Raw genomic sequence first — 22,503 nt, forward strand, 5'->3', positions numbered from 1 at the left:
TTGGATGCGGGGGCGGAGGGTTTCCAGACTTGGTTCTCTGGCCTTGAAGGTGAGGCGCAGGAACTGAAGCCGACAGGCGGCACAGTGGATTTCACTGCGGAGGGCCGATGCGGGAGGGGGGCCCCACCTGCCTCCGATCCCCTCCCCGCCTCCAAGTTTGGCTGGTAGCGGCCCCTCCCACCAATGGGCGCGGGCCGAGGGGCTGCGGCGCGCGCGGAGGCCACGGACGGCGGGTGGCCGTTGGGTTCGGCGGGGCCGCTGCGCGGCTGGCGGGGGCGCGCGCGGGGAAGACCCCGCGGGCCGCGGCTCACGGGGCGGGCGCGAGCGTGCTCCGTTGGTGTGCGAGCGCGGCTGGGCCCCGCCCGTTCGGCGCGCGTCCCCGCCAGGTCTGCTCTCCTCCCCCAGCCCCGGGCGGACGGGGAGGATCCAGCTCACTCCCCTCCCCCGAGTGCCGCGGCGGCGGCAGGCGCTAAATGAGAGACGCTGACTGCTCCGGTCGCCGGGCGCTAGCCTAGGCGGCGGTGGCGGCGGAGCGTGACGCCGGCGGGTCTTTCCATCCTCCGAGGCAACGGCCGCGGCTGCACAGGTCGGTGCTCTGGCCGCGGGCCCGGTGCGGAGTCTCGGCGGGCGGTGCAGGGGAGGGAAAGTGGGTGCGCGGCGCCCCCACGGCGGACTTGAGCCGTAGCGGCGGCGGCGGCCCGGTGAATGGCGGCGGCTGCGTGTGTCGAACTCCCGGCTGCGGCCCGGGGCTGCTAGTCCTCGGCGCGGGGAGCGGGCGGCGGGGCTCAGGTTGGGGGAGGAAGGAGCCGGGGTCAGGCGGCAGCACCTCTCTCCGCGGCTCCCTCTCGGAGTCAGGAGGCGGTTGTGGGGTCCCCGCTCCGGTTTTCTGTCCGGGCGCCGGGGTCACGGCGAGCCCCTGAGCCCGTCTCGTCTGGTCCTTGCTCCTGGGTGGCCGAAGCCCCTGGCCCCCGCCCGCGCTGCCCGGCGCCCGGCAGCGCCTCCGCCTCCCTCCAGGTGAGGCGGCGCGGGGACCGGGGAGCGGGCCACACCCCCTCCCCGTCCCCGGCCGGGGCCGCGGCGTCCCCAAAGCCCCGCCACTAAGCCGGCTGCCTGCGAAGCGCGCAGTGGCCGTCAGGGTGACCTGTTGCGGGGCAGCCCGCAGCCTGAGTCGCCCGGCAGGCTCGGACCCGGAGAGGCTGGTGCTGCGCTGGCCTCTGGCCCGGCGTGCGGTGGAGTGTGGGGTGCGGGGTCGGGGACGCTGCCGGAGGTCCGGCGACTGCACTGCTCGGAGCCGGCGGATTGAAAGGAGGAGATTCCGGACGGCTCTGATCAAACACTTGCAAAGCCAGGCTGTCTGTCTGCAAATATCCGGAATTCCATTGCAGTGTCAGATTAGGTAGGCGCATAAACACCGTGCTCTAGAGGTGATTTGGCAGCAACCCGAGCCCCGAGTGAGGCGCTCCTATCTGCAAAAGAGCCGTAAACCTGTGAGGTGCTGAATTATCTCCCCGGTAGCCCCCTGGACTCTTTCCCTGTAGCCGTGTGTTGTGTAGACGCAGGCCAGTTTCAGTGTACGTGGGCGTGTTTGGGAAGAAGCTGCGAGCTGATAGGAGGCACCTTGTACAAATGTTAATTTGTTTGAACTGGGAGGGGTGAGGGAGGAGGAAGAGAGGGCACTGATGTTAGCTGTGGAGGAGGGGCGATGGCAACACGAAATTTTTCTTTAAGAAAGCGCCAAAAAGCAGTGTCTAATACCCAGTGTTTCAGACCATAAAGTGGGAAACTCAGGTAGCAGTTAATTGAGCTTTATCTTTCATGTGCTCAGGGTTTTTAAAGTGCAACGCTGTAATTGCTATAGAGAGCCCTTGTTTTCCAACCGGTGTTTTTCTGCGTTCACCCTCAGACCCACTCTTGTTCAAGTCTCTTTGCAGACGACCACCAGAATTTGGGAAACTTCTCGATCCTTGGCAGACACAATATTTGCAGTCACAGGTCATACCTTGCTGTTCATAAAAACCTGTTCCACCCCTATTGTTATGCTTCTACAGGTGCTGTAGAATCATACATACAGTGTTTGTTACTGTTACTGCTGAATGTCTTACTGTAGACTTTTAAGATTATGCACTTATCCAAACCGTATTATTTTAATAAAAATAACCTTTAACTCAAGCTTTGTACGCATAAAGGTGATTGCCTAACTTCCAAGATTTGGAAAATACCTCTTTTCTTAAAGATCAAATATGAGGACATTAAGTGGGTTTTTTAATAATTTCAGTCTTTCAATAATTTCAATTTTGAGCAGTTTATTCTTTTTAAAAAGTATAATTTTGAAGTAGTAAGATCTACCTTATTTTTCCATTTTATTCCACCTTTCTTTGAATTAAGTTTGGCTTTCAAAATAGTCCGGTAGACTCTGGAAATATTGTTCACTTTGCCTAAATTATTCAGGATTGCAGCAGAACTTTAAAGATGGGCTTGCATTGTCAAAATTGCAACATGCTTTATTATCAGAAACAACACCCCCAATTTTTCTGAGCGAAAATATAACTAAAGAACTGGCTTTGTGAATCTTCTGTGTACTTGTGTTATACATGTGAGTGATGTGTTTGTGTGTACCTAGCACAGCTCTTTTTCAGCTTATTATGTCCTTACAGTTGTTTGTGGTGAATGATGGAGATGTAGGTGAAATTGTTCTGTTGCAACTTCAAACATTTAAGCTTTTGTCCAGAGACCTAGTTCTTTCTTTGGTTCGTTGGTCCATTCATTCATTTGCTCATTCACTGGTTGGTTCATTCATTCATTTGACACATACTTATTGAGCACCTAAAGAAAAAGGTCTGTGTCCTGATGGAGCTCAAAGGGTAAATGGGTGAATAGTCTACTACTTCATTGTCAGATAACACTGGTTAATGTTAGTTTAAGAAGTAAAATCTCCTCCGATGAGTTTTATTTTTTAATTTCTTTTTTATCCTCACCCAATGACTTTTTCCCCCATTGCTTTTAGAGTGAGAGGAAGGGAGAGGGAAACTCATTGATGCAAGAGAGAAGCATCAGTTGGTTGCCTACCATAGGCCCATACGGGGAATCAGTGCCTGCAACTTGAGTAGGTGCCCTGACTGGGAATCGAACCTACAACCTTTTGGGTACAGGATGACGCTCCAACCAACTGAGAGCCACACTGGCCAGGACACTGATGAGTTTGTTTGATTAAGGGTGGTATTTGTGTTTTCTCATTCTAGGAATAGTAGAAATGATTACTGAGTGAACAAAAGCAGTGAGACAGTTGTTTTAAAAATATGCTGATGTTTATGTACATTGGGTGTCTGGTTCCCAACTAAATCAAAATAAACATTCTGCCAGAAGGCAGGTGACACAGAGTTTACATGAGGTTCAACGACTTTATTCTTTTGGCTCATGTAAGTGAAACGTCTGCTAAAAATATTTTCTCTTGGTGCGTGTTTATAAGGGAGTTTAATTCTTTTTTTAATGTATATATTTTAAAATCTTCTTTTCTTCTGGCTGTGTGTGTGAGTGGACCAGTGTCCCACTGTTCTTCTTTAGAGTTTGATAACCCATGTTAATAGCAAAAATCAAAAAGTTTGCCTGAAAGTGATCGGATTCCTTTTTGATTAAAACATGACAAATAGCGGTGCTGTCTTTTACAGGTTCCGTAGTTTTTTCACGTGTAAATTTTGGTATTTTCGCTGACAGGGCCCTAGGTAGGCATTATGATCATTTCCATTTCAGATGAGGGAGCGGACTTGGAGGTGGGAAGCGAGCTGGTGGCTGATAAGCAGCAGAAAACCCAAACAGGAGGTGTAGCTCTTGCTGTGATGTGATGCTCCGCCCCTGCAGCCTGAGCACCGGGGGTTGATGGGTCGGAGGGTCGGAGGGTCGGAGGGTCGGAGGGTCGGAGGGTCAGAGGGCAGAATAGCATACAGTTGCTGGGCTGCTCCTCCAGAAATCTCGTTTTCAACTTTAAACTCAACTATCAGTTGAAGTGTAGTTCACTGTATTTTTCTTTTTGTGAGTTAAATCTTCCAACCTATTTAAATCTAAAAGTACTGCCTTTTTGCTACATAAAAATGAGAGTGTGAATTTACTTCTAATGGTATACGTGTTTTGAAAATAAGAAGTGTTAGAATCAACTCTACTTTTTGATTGAGGGTTTTCTTGAGCAGTGGCTGTCTTGGCATAAAATTGTTGCTTCAACCCGAATACATTTTATAAGTTACTTAATTTTCAGTGAAGAGATCATTCAAATAGCTTGAAACTCTACCTCATCCTGAGTGAGTGTCCTTAGAGAGTATTGCTTTACCCTATAAATTGTTTTCTTTAGATGTGTGTTAATCCTGTTGGTTTAGGGTCCCTCATCAGTGAGAGAATAAAGGTTGGATGTGATAAATTTTGGTAACTTTGTAATTAATCTGGAATCTTGGTCGATCGATGTCATGAGCCTTTGATTTAGGAAAACTTAGGAATAAAACACCAGAATTTGAAATGTCTGACATCGACCTATTCTATGCAAAGAAAAAAGTTTACTGTATGTTTACCCAGTCACATTCATAAGTGATGGCTAGTTAAGGATGTAGGAAGAGCATAGGTCATCGTTCTTTGACTTCAGTTGTGGGTGCCCGGCAGTTTATGTCTGCCATCACGGAGTACTTTTGGTACCCACTCTTGAATGATGCATTGCTTTGGAGTATGAGGCTTGAAAAGAAGCTCTCACCTTGAACTTAATGGATACCCTTCTGTTATTTTACTTATATAACCTTTTCTCAAAACAGATTTTCCTTTTTAGGTTGATTTTTCCTTTTTGCTGATTCTTGGAGAGCCCTTTTCTGAAAGCCGTCCCTGAATAGCATCCCAGTCACGCTTTACCCTTTCCTGTATTTTTTTCCACAACATCAGTTTATCCGACATTATGGCGTTATCTGCTTCCCTCTGGGTGTAAGCTTCATGAAGCCAAGGGCTGGATTTTATTCACCATCGTATTCCTAGCACATAGAACAGTACCTGGCACCGTAGTCAATAATATTAGTGGGGTGAGTGAGATAATTGGTGTTAAATGATAGGAAAACCACTAGTTTTGTTTTGTTTTAATAACACTTTGTTTCTGACTTTAAATAGTACACCTGTGCAGTGAAAAGGAGAATTGTATCGCAGGATGCGGAGTGAGAAACACCAGCCCCTCCCCTCATTCTCGTGTCGCTTTCCCTCCCGGGTCCTGCTCTCGAGCCCCCGTTTGCATGATTCTAGCTGTTTCCTCTGATACGGGCTTTCATATTTTAAAATACTTATTTGTCAGTTGTGGATACTATTTGTTGGCTTCCTGCTGTGGAAGATGAGTCTGTGCTTTGGGATGTTCATGCTATCTTGGACTTCCTCTCCCTCTATCTCCCAATGTAGTTACAGCACGCTTTTGGTTCAATCTTTGTTAATCGTGTACATTATTGTGACTTTGTAAATATTTTCACTGTTGAACCTTACGGTATACTATAATTAAATCTCTTGGAGTAAAATTTTTTTCTTCATTTTTGTTTTTTGTTTGGCCTCCTATTTGTCTCTTTTTTTCCCCTCAAAACTGTCCCCGTAGGTTCAAACACATCAAGTAATTGGTTGTTCAGTTTTGTTTTTTAATTGGAAAAGTTGGAGGGCTCTTAATCCTTTTGCTCCAGGTTGCACCGTGGCCTCCACCTGTGCACAGCGCTGGCTCCCCGTGGCCCTTCACCGAGGCGGAGAGCTCTCCCTGCCTCGCGCCTGGCTGAGCCCCTCGTCCCTGCATCCGGGGCTTCCACTTTCTCGATTTACCTTTGTTTTGGTGAGACGCATGCCTCGGTAACTTTCAAGAAAGAGGGTATGAGAAGGTAAATACTACGACAAAATTGTTTGTCTCTAATGTGTTTGTGTTTCAACTAACATACAAGTGATTGCCCACACGCACAACACATCAGCAACAAAAAGGAACATTGTACAGAAATGAGAGAACATAACAGATGCGATGAGATGTTTCAGCCTGGTTGGGGAGTACTTGACAAAACGACAAGAGGACGTGTGCAGAGGGGGTATTTGAGGTATGCGTCCGCCGTCACAGGTGCCCCTATCAGGTCAGCACACCCAGCGTCACCGCACGAGTTTGCCCTTTTTGTGGTACAAACACTGCAGTTCTACTTTCTTAGCAGATTTCAGCTGTGGAAACCGCATCACCAACTTAGTTACCACATTACACGTTAGATCCTCGCGCCTCGTTCATCTTACAGCTGAACATCTGTACCTGTTTACCGGCCTCTCCCCATTTCCCTCAACTTATGTACCTTTTGACAGGTAACTGATTAAGAAGTACTTTCTAGTCTTAGTTTTGTACGATTTTAAAAATATTGTTAAGTGTTGAGTTTTATTGATTGCTTTTTCTGTATTGGCAGCGATGGTCATACGCATTTCCTCCATTAACCCGCTCCTAGCTGTATCCATGCCTGGATCACCTCCTGTTGTATTATCGGGTCCAACCCTGCTGAGCTGTGTTGCATTTGTTTTTTCTTCCCGTACTGCTGAACCTACAGCTTACAGTTTTTTTAAAAACCTACATTTATCAGTAGATAAATTTATCAGGGGTTTATATGTATGTATTGTCGCCTCAGAGTTATGCTGGCTATAAAGTGAGTTATGAAACTTTTTCTTTTTTCCCCCGATTTCTGAAATAGTTTGGTAACCCAGGCACTATGGGCTCCTTCAGGGAGCTGTAGATGTAATGTGGACGGTGAAGGTGACAGTTTCTAGAATAAAACAGAAGAATATCTACATGATCCTATGGTAGGCAAAGATTTTTTTTTCCACAGCGGACAGAAAAAGTACTAACCAGGAGAGAGAAGACCGATACATTGTTCATACATTGTTCTTCACTAAGGATGTACTTCCATTCAGTAACGGGCAGTGAGGAGGCAGGCAACACGCTAGAAAAAGGGTCGGCGCCAGTTAAATCGGACAGGAGACTTAGAACCTCGGCGTTTAGAAAATATATGTCAAAAAAGTGCAGGTGGCCCAATTTTAAAACAATTGGGCAAAAGGCAGGAACATTTGCCTATGTTTATTTCTAGTATTTTTATGCTTTAAAAGTTTTTCATCTTAATTCATCCTGTTTTGGTAAGATCTAATACTTGTCTTTTTATCCAAACGGTTAGTTGTCATAAAGATAATGGGGTTTTGGATGAGGACTGACATACACAAATGTGTATGTCATTAATTTGTGTAATGACATACACAGATTAATTTTAGTGGGGTCTAGTCTAAAAATGACCAATTGGCATTTTCTATTAAGTGTGTAAACCTATAGTTTAATTTACATCAAAAGGAATGTGAATGGCAAAACTGCAGTTTCCTGTTGACTTAAATTTCTAATAATGCATTTGAATGTTCTTGAAATCCATCAAATAATTTAAAATTTAGGTGAGTTTTTTTGTGTGACACAGAGTGGTTTTAAGCTTGTGCTGAAAGTTGGCATGCATCTGGGCAAGATACTTAATTTATTATCCAGCCTCTCTTACCTGTAAAGTCGGCCTAAGAGTATCCTCTCGTAACATCATTGTAAAGATTAAGTGAGCAGTGTAGTAAGCAAAGTGCTTAGCTCAATTAGCTCTTCCTCGTTCGGGACCTCGAAGAGCAGGTGGAATCGCAGTCTGGCTTCCCCGGGTCTGGGCTCACTCCAGATCTCTCTGGTCACTGGAGAGAATTCTCTAGACCGCTTCCAGTCCCAACTCGGATTCCCAGGGTTTGCCTAGATCGTCTCTGTCTTTCTGGCATCAGCTTCCATGACAAATCTGTGTGTTTTCCCTTGCTGTTCTGAAGCTGCTCTTCTGAATGTGCTGGAATCTTTATAGGTTTTAGGGTTTCGTAAGTGGTAGATGAATATGTATTTTAGGTTTGATGAGTACAGCTTTTATCTGTAAGTTGTTGCTAGGATAACCTCTCCCGTGCTCTGAATCGAAGGGTTTGTTGGGGGGGGGAGGGGATGCAAGATGCAGTCACATTTGACAAGGTTATTTGACCAGATTATTCGGCCCTTAGACATAAAGCAGATTGGAACTCAAATGATAGTACATACTACTACTTTTAGCTTCTCACTATTTTCTCCCTTCTTGAGGCCATAGGTTTAAAATTTGTAAGTGAAGATTGGAGGAAAACTCCAGTTTTGAACCTGTCATTTCTTCCCCCTGCCCCTTCTTCTTCCTTCAGAAAAGGCTTCTAGGTTTTGATGTATTCCGTAATCTCCCCAACATAAAGGCTTAAACAACATTGATAGGGAAGTAATTGTAACAAATAATAGTAATAAGTAACGTTTTCCTTTCTGCCTCTGTGGCTTGGTCTTAGCTAATTATGTAGCAGGAAGCTTTAAATTCAAAGCCTTCCTCCGCTATTGAGAAAGCCAGAAGTGTAGGCTAGACCCCGCCTGCGAGGCTTTTAGAGCTCTCACTTGGAGCTTTGAACAAGGGAACCAGCGCGACTGGCGAAGCCTCTGTCTGCCCTTGTTTGTCTGGCTAAACGGGGTGGGCCGCTGTGAAGGGGCTGGAGAAACGAGGGCAACACATCTCGCCTCCCTCCTGCTTCCATCCACTGTGACCCAGCAGGCAAAGCTGTAGGAGTAGATGGGTCCTTGATGAGTAGTGCTTCTCTGTCTGCGCAGAGCTGACAGTGACAGGTGACGGCGGGTTTTCCTTCCCTTGGCGACAGCACTGCTGGCCTAGCTGGACCTGTGACTCCTGTTGTGCTTCTGTGACCCTGCACACGATGTGAGCTCCTTAATCACAACCAGAATGTGTATTTATAACTGCTGTTTCACTATCATCGTAAATAGATTAGCAATACTGATGAGGCTTTTGAGCCTCAGATCAGTGGTGACTGGGCTGACTCAGTGCCCCAGACATCGTATTATTCTGGCCCGCCCACAGGTCCTTTGGAGGAAATCTGCCTTTCCTACGGTACCTTGCAGAGAAGTTCTCAAAGGCTGTGTTTTTTTATTTTCTTTTTTACCATGTAGAAGTATATTGCAACTGACTGGTCCAGGAATGGGCATTTTATGTAACGGCTACTAATTTGTAAGCGAGCTAACCCCCTAGGATTGCCTAGTTGGGGAAAATTGCAGCCGTTTATAGGAAGCACGGGATTAATTTGCCAGAGCTGTGGGAGCTGAAACTGTGAGAATGCATTCGCGTTAGGGCTTGTAGAACTCAAGTTTAAGAGACAGAAAGCAAGTACAGTGGAAGCAGAAGCTGTGAGTTACAGAAGTGATACAGGAGATGCGGAAGCTAATTGGTAACCAGAAAAGAACCTCTGGTCACCAAGAGGTTCTCTGTGCCTGTGCGCCAAGAGAAACGCAGCGTTCTCAGAGAGAAACCACGTGGTCCCCGAGAGAGCAGGCTCAGCGCTCGAGACGGAAAAGCCTGGTTTCTGGCTCTGCACATACTCTTCTCCCCTTACGCGAGTCCTTCTCTGGCTCCTGCTCTTCTGGGGCCTGCATCCAGCTTTTCCCCAGGAAAGAGTCAGACCCGTGGCAGTCAATTCGGGCTCTGTCTCGTACTAGGTGAGCAACCTTAGGCCGGTGGTTCAACTTTCTGTCATTCCTCATCTGTAAGATAAAACATCATTAGTACCTCTCCCCGTAGGGTCCACATGAGGATTAAACGAGATGATATATGGGAAGCTTTTAGGACCAGTCTCAGCGCATAACAAATGCTCCATAACTAGCTTCATATATGATACTATTCGGGGTCATTTAAATAAATTTCTTGCAACTAAAAGAGCCCAAGGAGTTAATTTGCTTGCAGATTCCCTTAGAGCAGTGCGACCCGGTATGTGTGCTGAGTAAGCAAGATTATTGTAGGGGGTGCAGAGGGGATTTAAAAATGCTGCCTTATTCAATGTGCGTAATAGGACTTGCTGTTTATTAAGCATTTAATAGATGCTTGGTGCTAATGGAATCAGTGAACAGTCATAATAACCTGGTGGAGTGGGGACTGCTGTTACCTTCATCTCAAAGAGGTAAAAACCAAGAAACGGAAGCTGTGCATCTTGCCTGAGGTTATGCAGTACATCAGCGGCGGGGCTAGGACTTGGACCCCGGTGGAGTGGCTGTAGAGTTTGAATTTTAAACACCAATTTTTTTCCAGTTTCAATTTTCCTTCTTAAATAAAACTAGAGAGAAAATCTCCATTTGTTGCTGTTATTCCTTTTACACTCTTCTAATGCTTCTCTCCTATTTTAATATATAGCTCAGGTACAGAGACTTAGGTGGGCGAGATAATGATACGAGGCCAGTATATTATTGTAAGTTTCTTATGCTGTACGTGAAGTGGTATAGTATTACTTGAAGGTAGACCATGGTAAGTTACAAGATGTATACAGTAAATCCCACAGCAATCCTGTTTTTAAAAAGGTTACAGGTAATCAGCCAACGAAAGAGGTAAAATGGAATCAGAAAATATACTCAATCTGACTCAAAAAAAGCATAATAAGAAGAAAAAGAACATGAGACAAATAGCAAGATAATAAACGTAAAGACCTAACCATGTCGATAATCACGTTAAATATAAATGGCCTATACTTACCAGCTAGAAGGCAGAGATTGTCAGATTGTGTAAAAAAGCAAGACCCTAACGATGTCCTTGCCTATATAAGAGGCACACTTTTAATATGAAGATACAAGCAGGTTAAAAGTGAAGGGTGGGAAGAGAAATACCGTATTTACAATAGTTGAAAGAACAGTGGAGTGGCCGCATTAATGTCAAAGTGGACCTCATTCAAAGCAAAGAGTATTTCCAAGGATAAAGGATGTCATTGCATAATGTTAAAGAGGTCAGTTAATCAAGAGGACAGATAGTTCTGTCATTTGTGCCACTAATAACGGAATGTCGAGAATACATGAAACAAAAACTGGGGAAGTCCAAGGCGAAATGGTCAAATCCTCGGTTTCAGTTGGAGATTTCCGTACTCTTCTGGGTATTGAAAATCACAGAGATACAGTGGACCTGAACAATGCTGTTGTCAATTTGATCTCCCTAATTCGTGTTTATAGAATTGTCCACTGAGCAGCAGCAGAATGTCCCTCTTTACACTTCTTAAGTGCACACAGAACAGCTCCCACAATGGGCTGTCATTTGGGCCATAAAACATGTCTCAGTAATTGAAAAGGATTGAAATCCTGTGTTATCTGATTACAATGGAATTAAGTGAGAAATTAATAGAAAATTACAATTAAATTTGTTGGGGTGACATTGGTTAATCAAATCACATAGGTTTCAAGTGTACATTTTTATGATACATGATCTGTGTATTGCATTGTGTGCCCACCACCCAAAGTCAAATCCTCTTCCTTCACCATATATTTGGTCTACTTTACCCTGTACTAACCCCTGCCACCTCTATTCCCTCTGGTAACTACCATATTGTTGTCTGTGTCTGTGAGTTTCAGTTTTATATCCCACATATGAGTGAAATCACACAGCTCTTAGCTTTTTCTGACAATAATATTTTTAAGCTTCATCCATGTTTTTGCAAATGGCAGTATTTCATCCATTCTTAACGACCGAGTAGTATTCCGTAGGATAGGGAAAATGTACTAGTAGTTGGATACTAATACAATTTTAAGTAACCTATGGGTCAGAGAAGAGATCAAAAGGAAATTAAAAAGTATTCTACACTGAATGAAAATTAAAACACAATATATCAGATGCCCCTAAAGCAGTACTTAGGTGGGAATTTATGGCACTAAAGGCCCCTCTTAGAAAAGAAAAAAGGTCTCAGATTAATGATCTCTAATTTCACCATAAGAAATGAAGAAAAGACAAATGAAACCAAGGTCATTAGAAGAAGGGAAGTGGTAAAGGTCAATGTATAGAAAACAGAAACGCCAATAGGCAGAGTCAGTGAAACCAAAAACTGGTTCTTTGAGGAGATCAGTCAAATGGATAAAGTTGTAGCCAAACTGGTTAGCGTCAGGGATGACGGGTGATGTCAGTACAGATTCTGCAGATAATAAAGGGATACCGAGAACATTATAAACAACTTCATGCCTATAAATTGTATAGCAGAGATCAAATGGACAGGTTCTTTAAAAGGTACTACCAGATTTCACTCAAGAACAGACAACCTGAATAGCCCTGAATAGAAACTGAATTGGTGACTAAAATATTCCCACCAAAAACAATAACAACAGACACGATGACAAAACTCCAGGCCCGGGTGACTTCACAAGTGAATTCTGCTAAATATTTAAGGAAGGAGTTACACCAGTTTTACACGAACACTTTCAGAAAATTGCAGAGGTGGGCATGCTCATTAACTTTGGGGGGGGGCCAGTATTACCCTCATTCAAACTAGACAGAGACATTATGAGAGAAGAAGACTACACAGAAACATCTCACATGAGCATAAATGCAGAAATTCTGCACTCACTGTAGCAAACTGAATGCAACAATTTATTTCAGACAGTAATACATCGTGATCAGGTAGGGTATGTGAGCTTTGTTTAACATTTAAAAAGCATTCAATGTCATTCACTCTGTTATCCATTTATGATCATCTCAGTGAATGCAAAAAAGAAAAAAGCACTTGACAATCTTACCTTCACTGAGCAAATTAGGATCAGAAAGGAACTTCAACCCAATAAGGACATCTCTGAAAAAAATTACAGATAAGGTTGTTTTAAAAGTAGAAGACCAAACGCTTTCTCCCGAAGACCGGGAATAAGACAGGGTCATCTGCTCTCCCCACTTCTGTTGCAGAGTGTACTGGCGGTTTTAGCCAGTAGTCAGGCAAGAAAAAAAGAAAGAAAAGGCGTGTAGAATGGAAAGGAGGAAGCAAAAGTACCTTTTTTTGAAGATGACATTGACTCAAAATCTGATGGAACCTGTGAAACTACTAGAACTAAGAAGTGAGTTCGGTGGAGCGGGGGGTGTGTGACTGGTCNCAGAAACGATGACAAAACTCCAGGCCCGGGTGACTTCACAAGTGAATTCTGCTAAATATTTAAGGAAGGAGTTACACCAACACTTTACACGAACACTTTCGGAAAATTGCAGAGGTGGGCATGCTCATTAACTTTGGGGGGGGCAGTATTACCCTCATTCAAACTAGACAGAGACATTATGAGAGAAGAAGACTACACAGAAACATCTCACATGAGCATAAGTGCAGAAATTCTGCACTCACTGTAGCAAACTGAATGCAACAATTTATTTCAGTAATACATTGTGATCAGGTAGGGTATGTGAGGTTAGTTTAACATTTAAAGAGCATTCAGTGTCATTCACTCTGTTATCCATTTATGATCATCTCAGTGAATGCAAAAAAGAAAAAAGCACTCGACAATCTTACCTTCACTGAGCAAATTAGGATCAGACAGGAACTTCAACCCAATAAGGACATCTCTGAAAAAAGTTACAGATAAGGTTTTAAAAGTAGAAGACCAAACGCTTTCTCCCGAAGACCGGGAATAAGACAGGGTCGTCTGCTCTCCCCACTTCTGTTGCAGAGTGTACTGGCGGTTTTAGCCAGTAGTCAGGCAAGAAAAAAAGAAAGAAAAGGCGTGTAGAATGGAAAGGAGGAAGCAAAAGTACCTTTTTTTGAAGATGACATTGACTCAAAATCTGATGGAACCTGTGAAACTACTAGAACTAAGAAGTGAGTTCGGTGGAGCGGGGGGTGTGTGACTGGTCTGTCACTATCAGTGCCCTTCTTTATACCAGCAGCGAGCAGTCAGGACTGACATTTAATAGAGCCAGTGCCGGTGACAATGGCCACATGTACGAAATACTGGAAGCTACACAGCATGGCTGAACACAATGAAAAATTAGGAAACACTTCAAGTAAGGGGAGCGGTGTTCCTTGTTCACAGGCAGCAAGACTCACTCTTGCGGAGATGACAGTTCTCCCCAAATCGACCCGTGGATGCAGTGCAGTCCTAATCAAAATTTTGACAGGCTTTTTTAATAGAAATTGACGGGCCGATTCTAAAATTCACACAGAAACTGAAAAGACCTGTAATGGCAAAAACAACTTTGAAAAAGAACCGCGAAGTTGGGGAGCTAATGCCCCCTGATATCACAGTTCGTCATAAAATTAAAGGAAACACAGCGTGGCAGTGTTGGCCGGGGGCGGGGGCACTTCCAGTGAAGGAAGGTGGTTTGTTCATTGAGGCCGATACCCATGGACAAGCAGGTGAAATTCAATCCATATCCTGCACTGTATGGAAAAACCAGGCCAAAATGAATCATAGGCCTAGCTGGAAAACCTAAAACTATGCAACTTTTAGACAAAAACAGAACATTTGTGATCTTGAGTTAGGCAGCTATTTTTTAGGTATGATACCAAAAACACAATTTGCAAAATAGCACATTGACAAAGTCAGCTTCATCAAATTCAAAATGTTTGCTCTTTGAAAGATACTGTTAAGAGAATGGAAAGACAAAGCGGAGAAAATATTTGCCAATTAAATATCTGATTAAGGATTTATATCTAGGATGTATTCAGAACTCTCAAAAACTATTGCAAATGTAGCATAGAATAGCTAAAAGAAGAAAAAAGACTAGCCTTGCCTACTGTTGCAAATGGTGTGGGAGAACTGGAACTTTCCTATTGGAACTATAAAACAGGGCAGCCACTTTGTAGCGGTTTGTTTCTTAAAATATTAAATATAGACCCACCAGCTATTCCATACCTAGATATTTATTGAAGAGAAAAGACTTGTACACTAATATTCACAGCAGCATTATTTGTAAGAACCACTAAAACCCAAATGCCCATCAATATATGAATAGGTAAATTATTACCTATCCGTACTACTTGGCGATAAGAAGGCATGGACTGTTTATTGACACACACACAGCAATGCAGTGAATCTGGAAATCAATACAGTACGCCGAATGAAAGGAGTCAGACACTGGGGAACGACAGAATGTGTTCACTCTCCTGGTGGTGGAGGTTTTGCCGTTGGATATACGAGGTCTGCCCAGAAGTCCAGCCATTGTTAATGTAATGAGAACAGCTTGTGCGGCATTGATGTAACCCGGCAGCCAGAAAGAGTGGACTGGAATGTGCATGTGTGTGCGATGATTTCACTGTACCAGTCAGTGTGGGCGGTAGATGCCATTGAGTGAGCATGTGTACGGTGTGGCCATCACGTTCTAAATGACTGAGCAAGTAGAACAATGAGTCTGCATTAATTTTGCATTGAGCTTGACCATCCCTTCGCGGGAACTGTTTGGATGATTCAGAAGGCTGCAGCTGTGGGCAACTGGTGATTGGCAGTCTTATCACGACAGCGCACCTGCTCATGCGTCCTGTCTCTTGTGGAGCATTTTGGCAAAACATCAAATCACCCAGTTGACTCAGGCCCCCTACAGCCCAGATTTGGTGCCTTGTGACTTCTGGCTTTTCCCAAAACTAAAATCACCTTTGTGAGGGAAGAGATTTCAGACTGTCGGTGAGATTCAAGAAGATTCAAGAAAATACAGCAGGGCAGCTGATGGCGATTGGGAGAACTGGGCGAGGACCCAAGGTGCCTACTAGGACGGGGCCGAGGTGTATCTTGTATCTTCTTCAATAAATTTCCCTATTTTTCATATTACATGGGTGGATACCTTCTGGACAGACCTCAAAAGAGGGGCAGGGAGGGAGAAGGAGAGAAACATCGTCTCACATCCCCCAACCCGGGCTGCAGCTGGCAGCCCCAGCGAGGGCCCTGACAGGGAGGGAAACTGGCCACCTTTTGCTTTGTGGGACGACGCTTAGCCAACTGATCCACCCTGGTCAGGGCTAACGCTGTTATATTTCAAAAGCGATACAATGAAGATCCTAATATAGATATGAATTGATAAAATATTTATGAAAAACTGCTTCTGTAACATGCATTGTTACTGTATCTTTCACATGATTACTTTAAACATTCATAAAGCAGGAAAAACTCTATTGAAATCTTTTTCTTAGGAATCATTAAGAAGTTTAAATTACTTGAAACAGCAGTTCTCAACCAGGGTGATTTGGCCCCCCAGGGACATCTGGCAGTGTCTGGGGACACTGGATTGCCAAAACTGTCGATGGCGTCTGGTGGAGAGAGGCCACAGAGACCACCAGGCAGCCTTTACTGAGCAGCGAGGTCCTTCTCAACGAGAATTGATCATGTGGTCCCAAGTGACAAGAGTGCCAAGGTCCAGAGCCCCGAGTCAGAATATCTAAAGTCGCTTTAAGTGCGTATTATTTGAATCCTGCATTGAACCTATTGACAGACGAGTTACTGAACAAAAATCTTTGGAGAAGATGTTCCAGACTTTTGGAATTGTCTGGGTGATGTGTTTGTGAGACTTTCATTTTTGAAATAATTATTTTTGTATAGCCACCTGGAGTTGATCTATTTAGATATGTTGCAGTATATGTTTTCATATCATTTGGGGGGGAAGAACTGTTCAAAACGTCACCACTACTGTACACACAATTTCCCAACTTAGTCTAATAGAGGCCATCAGTGGAGCTTAATTATAATCAATGGACTAAAATTTGGTTTTTATTTGCTTTTGAAATAATTAGTACTATTTGAAATCTGAAAAGCAGAGTTAAGCTTCTTTCACTTAAAACGCCTACCCAGTTGCCTGTTTGCCGTTCTACAAATAGGCCAGGACCCTGTTCTCAGAGCAGATACGTCCTTGCTTTTACACAGTGACGCTTGGATCTGAGTATTGTCATCTTTTCCACTTTCAAAGAGCCTGGGAGAGAGCAAAGGTAGATCTGAGTGGGACGGTGAGGGGGAAGGACGAGGATTTGGATCGGGTGGAGAACACAGGCCTTAGAACTTTGCTTGTGGGGAGCTGTGTTTTCCCAAACAGAGCAGTACTTGGAACTTGATACATTTGATATGACCAGAAGCCCTTTGCTGCTGCTACAGACGTGGCTACAGCTGCTCCCAGGGCCCTGATGCCCCGCGGCTGGATTGGTCCCACACAGCCCTCCCTGCACAGGACACCCCTCTCTTGTCCTGAAGGAGCACATTCTGGGGTGGACTCCGTGTACCTGTTTTCACACCAGACCTGAAGTCGGCAGACTTTCTGGGAAGGCCCAGATAGTAAGTACTCTAGGCATTTTTTTTTTTCAGTTTTTCAAGCCCATAAAGCCAGTGTTGCCCCCATATAGGTCTGCCTCTGTGTGCCGAGAGTAACCATAAACAGTGTAAAGGAGTGGACGTGGCTTAATTCACCAAAACCAGGCAGGACTCGGCTGGTGGGCCATAGTTTGCTGGCCCCTGTTCTGGACCATCAGCATTTCCTCTTTGGGACATTTCCTGGTCACTTCCCCCCGGTGGCTGGTTGGTTGCACATGGAGGAAAGTGGTTTCCTTTCCCTTGCCGCCGCTCCCTGTACTGGTGGCCTTTACTGATGGTGGTATGGAAGAAGTAAATGACATGGACTTTGAATGGGAAGTAGAATGATAAGGCAGGCTTAGTTCCTTTCTTGCTCACAACCCAATGCAGGTGGCCAGTAAATTATAGTGAGATTACCTTTGAAAAGTCTCTGGAATTATGTTTTTAAAAATGCACTTACAGTCTCCTGGTTGGCTTAAGATGATGACCTTCTTACTGCTCTCTTACTACTCTCTCTCTCTCTCTCTAACCATCACCCGCCATGGGTGTTGCCAGTTACTTCTCTAAAATGAAAGTATTAGAGCTCGCATTCCTGGCCTGTAATTATTGCACTGTGACCCCCAGTCACCCACAATAGTGGCTCTTAGACACTTATTACTAGGTCCCTTTGAAAACCATCTGACAGCTGTGGATCCAGGAAAATTAATTTTAGTGTGTGTTGATTATATAGTTCTCATACTTGGGGGGAGATCGTGACCCTAGGATTACTTCATGGTCTCTTGGTTAAGAAATCTTGATTCGGAGAATAAAGTGATGTTTCTTCCCATGCCGTTGTAAGTGCTTTCTGCTCTGGCTCCAGTCTGTCTTTGCAGTTAATTGTCCCATGTTCACACACATGCACACTCACACACACTTGTGGGGGTTTTTGGCAAAGGATTAACTGATATTCTCCTGTTGTGCCGATTTCTCCCATTCTTAAGCCTTTGTATTATCTGTTCTGCTAGGGATGTCCTTACCATTTCCTCTCCATCCCCCTTATTTCTGTGCATTAAGACTCATCTCAAATATCAGATCTCTGTGAAGACTTTTCTGGCATTTCCTCTTTGACAGGCACAAGTAACTAGACATTTGATGGCCAGGAGTAGCAAATGCGACACGTAGGGAAGCCTTCCTTTTGGGGGGGCTGGGTTGCAGAGGAGGATGGAAGGCGGAAATTTCCAGGAAAGGTTTTTTTGCTCTTAGGAGATACCCTTTCTCTTAACCTCTCAGGGCCTCAGTTTCCTAATTAGAATGCAGTGATTTTTATTTATCTCAGGGGGCTGCTAAAATAAATGAAGAACAGTGTTACAGTCTCCCCGGCACTTCAGTGTTTATGCAGGAAATTCTTTCTGTCTGGTCCCTGCGGGGCCCCAGACCTTAGGCAGCAGTAAGCATCTTCAGACACCCAGTCCTCTTGGTTCTCCATGAAATGTTCTGATGGAAAACCAGGCTGTAAATTTACTAAAACAACGTTTCTTGAAATCCTGCTGAAGTGATTTTAAGCTCTGTGGGTGTAAGCTACAACTTGCTATGCCCGTAGTTCTGTTGTTAAGGGCATTGTCACTTTTGGAAGGCCAGTGGGGTCTTTACTACTAAAGTACATGACGCTCTTTTTGCCTAGTCAGTTGCCGATAGACCAGACCTCTGTCTTTCACAGATTAACGCTTGCGGTTTTCATTATTCCCTGAGCGACTCGGAGGGTGTGTGACATTGGATGATTGGTACTTTTGCCGACCGCACACAGCTTTGCGCCCCGTCCCCCACTCGGCAGGCACACACCTCAGGGCGGCTTGTACAGTGACTTGTTCAGGCCTGTGCTCTTCGTGCTGCTGGACCCACTCCTGGTGCTGGGGACGCCGGAGAGAAGTGAACGTGGGTCCAGGGAANGCTTGCGGTTTTCATTATTCCCTGAGCGACTCGGAGGGTGTGTGACATCGGATGATTTGTACTTTTGCCGACCGCACACAGCTTTGCGCCCCGTCCCCCACTCGGCAGGCACACACCTCAGGGCGGCTTGTACAGTGACTTGTTCAGGCCTGTGCTCTTCGTGCTGCTGGACCCACTCCTGGTGCTGGGGACGCCGGAGAGAAGTGAACGTGGGTCCAGGGAAGGCAATTTTGGGTAAATTAAAAAGTGTAACGTAAGACACTGTGGTGGCTTAAATTCGTGATGTAAATTAGTCTACTCTGCCATCTGTATGATAATGCAAATAAGTGTAACTTATTTCAGTATTTTTAGAATCATGAGAAGGTCTGTAGGAGTAACAGCAATTTAGTTCTGCTTTAGGGTGAGAATTTTTCAAGACGCTTTGGGGCAAATCCCTAATCAACACTGAAGACCTGTTGGACTTGCAGTTGTCACGTAGATATTCATTTGTTGAGACTTTGATCAACAGGGATGAAAAATGTGGTCTCAGTGTATGTATCTCCTACTGAATAAAACTTATAAGTTCGTGTAATTTAATAGTCCATTTATAAGGACTCTGACTTTTGATGGCCTACAGCTTCAAGTCCAGCCTTTTTTCTTTAAACTGTGACAGACCTTACCCTTTCTTTATACCTACTTCTCCAGGCAAGTTCCCGAAGCTTCCCTTCCCGTGTGTGCTTTGCCCTGTCCTTGAGCTGTGCCCAACTACTGGCACATCCCGGAGTGGCAGGGACAAAGGGTTTTCCCCTCCCAGCCTCTGTACACGCTCCTTCCTTTGTCATCTTGTTCACGCAAGGAATTTTATTACAAGTGAAGAGGGAAACTAGCTCTTCCCCCCTGCCACCCCGCGCGTTTCCACAGTGTTGAAACATTTAATTAAGGGTTGGTAGGGAGAGGGTAATTTGGCTTTGCGGAAAGTGCTGAGGATTAGCAAACAGAAGACTGTTCCCGACCTACCCCTGCCATTAGCTGGTTGTGTGAGCGTGACTGCACCACATGGCCTTCCCTCGATGGTTGTCTCTGTGAATCAGGGGACCGGAGTGAAGCAGTAGGTGAACAGACTTACTCTCCCTCCGCCTCTTCTGTTTTCTGCCCCCCCCCGTCTCTTTTGTTCTCAGAGCACGGGGTGAAGGACGCCTCCCCATCGCTTTACGGTGAATTACCGCAGCCACGCCTCTCCTCGGGTAGTGGGGGTGTGGGGCGTGTGCTGGGAAGAGGGGGTGAACACTCAAATGGGGGGGACTTGGGGGTTTGAGATGTATACCCCAAGCTGACATGTCCCATGGACATTCCACCTCCTAAGTCACACTCGCCGGCACCATCGTCGTGTTAGCAGGAGGCACCAATGTGTGTCCTGCAGCTTCTCTCCAAACCGCTGCTCACGAGCCCTTTGGGCCCTGAGGGCAGAGGTTACAGGAGCAGGTGCCTGCCGCCGCCACTGTGGGCGGGCGGAGTTGGAATTGGAGTCTCTATTGGATGGGGGCTTTCCTAGTCTCCGTGGGATTTTGCACCTTGCACGGTTTTCACTTGAGAAGCTTCTATAAAATTCAACACAGTTCACAGGGTTCCCCCCTTTTTCTCTTGAAATAATCTCAAGCTAACAGGAAAGTTGTGAGAGTAATAAAGAGGATAAAGCAGCCACCCTTTGCACAGATCCACCAGTTGTCAGCCTCTGGCCCTGTTTGCTCTCTCATTGCTTACTCTCTCTCATCACTTACTCTCTCTCCTCACTTACTCTCTCTCACATGTACGTGTACTTGCTGTTTTTCTGAGGTATTTGAGACTAGTTTGCATACCTTATACCCCTTTACTTTGTAGTACTTCAACTGTATTTCTTTTTTTTTTTTAAAGATTTTATTTATTTATCTTTAGAGGGGAAGGGAAGGAGAGAGGGAGAGAAACATCAATGTATGGTTGCCTTTCGGGCGTCCCCTGCTGGGAGTTGGCCTGCAGGGAACCGGCCTGCAACCCAGGCATGTGCCCTGACTGGGAATCGAACCGCGATCCTCTGGTTCGCAGGCCCGCACTCAATCCACTGAGCTACACCAGCCAGGGCTTCAACTGTATTTCTTAAGAACAAAACTATTCTTTTCTGAAAACACAGCGCGCTTGTCGAATTCAGGAGGAACCTGGTGACAACACTTCCCTCCATATCCCCACGTGGTGAGCTGGCCCGATGACGTGTGTCCTGTGCGGCGGTCACTGCCCTCCCTGCCCTCTGACGTGGGGCCTTCAGTTGGCCTTTCCCTTCCCCTTTAATGTGCGGTGGTTTTCTTTGTGCCTCCTAACGCTGCTGTTTGTGATGGATGCACTTTCGGGAGGTTCCGGGGGTGGGATGTCCATTTCCCGGGGGTGAGATTTCGGGGTGTGCAGTCCCAGCTCGGCCACGTGACCACAAGGGACCATGTGTCTTTCCCAGAGCATTGCTTGGAGGTGCAGGGCGTCCGTCTGTCCTCACTGGTGATGGTAGTTCTGATCCACACAGAAGAGTTCCTTATTTTCCTTCTTGCAACTAATAAGCAATCTATGGGAAAACACTTTCTATACTTTTTCCTAACTAAAATATTTTTGTAGAAAATGTTAAAAATATATAGGTAAGCCAAAAGTTAGGGACACATTGACTTGGGAACTTGGAAATGGTTGCATTTCAGTGGAGGCTAGTTACACGCTATAGTATAATGGGCTGTAGTAACAACAATGCACCCAAAAAGTGTCATACCCTGAGTACTGCTTGGAAGATTGCTTTATTTGTTCTGCAGTGCATTGGGACTCTTGTCCCATGTGTCATGGAGTGTTCTTCCTCGACACTTCAGTGGTCGCCCCCTGTTCCGTTGTGTCAAAGCCTGTGCCTGTGGGTTGTTTGGTGGTGTTCAGTTGAGATCCACATTGCAGATACAAGAGCCTCTTGGGTGTCCGGGGCCGTTTCGTTGCCCTTCTCTCTTGGCCCTTTCTTTCATCTTGCAGCTTTGAGGGAGGTACTGCGCTGTGCTGCTGCCTCCTGGAAACCTTGGCTCCGATGGGAGCCCTGATGTCTGCCCCGCCCCCACCAGCGTGGACCTGTTTTTCGGTCCACTGCTGGGACCTGACCAGGCTGGTTCCTTCCTCTGACTGTTGCTGGGCCTTTGGTGGCTCCCTTTCACTAAACTTAGAGATCTCTTTCTGATTCGCTTGGAGAGTTTTCATGTTTTAGTTGCTAATATTATACAGTATGTTTAGTGGGAGTTTTTTATTTCAAACAGAATAAGTATTGTGAGGAAGGAGTTCGTGCCACTCGTGCGGGCTAGTGTTCTTAGTGGAACATCAGGCCCAAATGCACACATGCACCACCCCAAATGAAAACACACGAAACAGGACGTACACTTTTGCGGTGCAGTTAGTGTCTGCGCGGAAACTCCCTCTTTGTTTTCTGAATTTCTAGG

General features: G+C 45.4%; 1 protein-coding gene across 2 annotated transcripts in view; it reads left to right on the forward strand.

Moving 5' to 3' along the window:
- Nucleotides 1-509: 509 nt before the first annotated feature.
- RALGPS2 (Ral GEF with PH domain and SH3 binding motif 2) overlaps nt 510-22,503 on the forward strand; it is a 124,891-nt gene continuing 102,897 nt past the window's right edge. For both annotated transcript variants that reach the window (XM_037035232.1, XM_037035233.1), the window contains exon 1: nt 510-586. The gene's annotated coding sequence lies outside the window, so the exon portion shown is untranslated. The remainder of the gene's footprint in view (nt 587-22,503) is intronic.

Source organism: Sturnira hondurensis, unplaced genomic scaffold (assembly GCF_014824575.4).
Source record: "Sturnira hondurensis isolate 20B ecotype Veracruz unplaced genomic scaffold, ASM1482457v3 Scaffold0022215, whole genome shotgun sequence".
Classification (NCBI taxonomy): Eukaryota; Metazoa; Chordata; class Mammalia; order Chiroptera; family Phyllostomidae; genus Sturnira; species Sturnira hondurensis.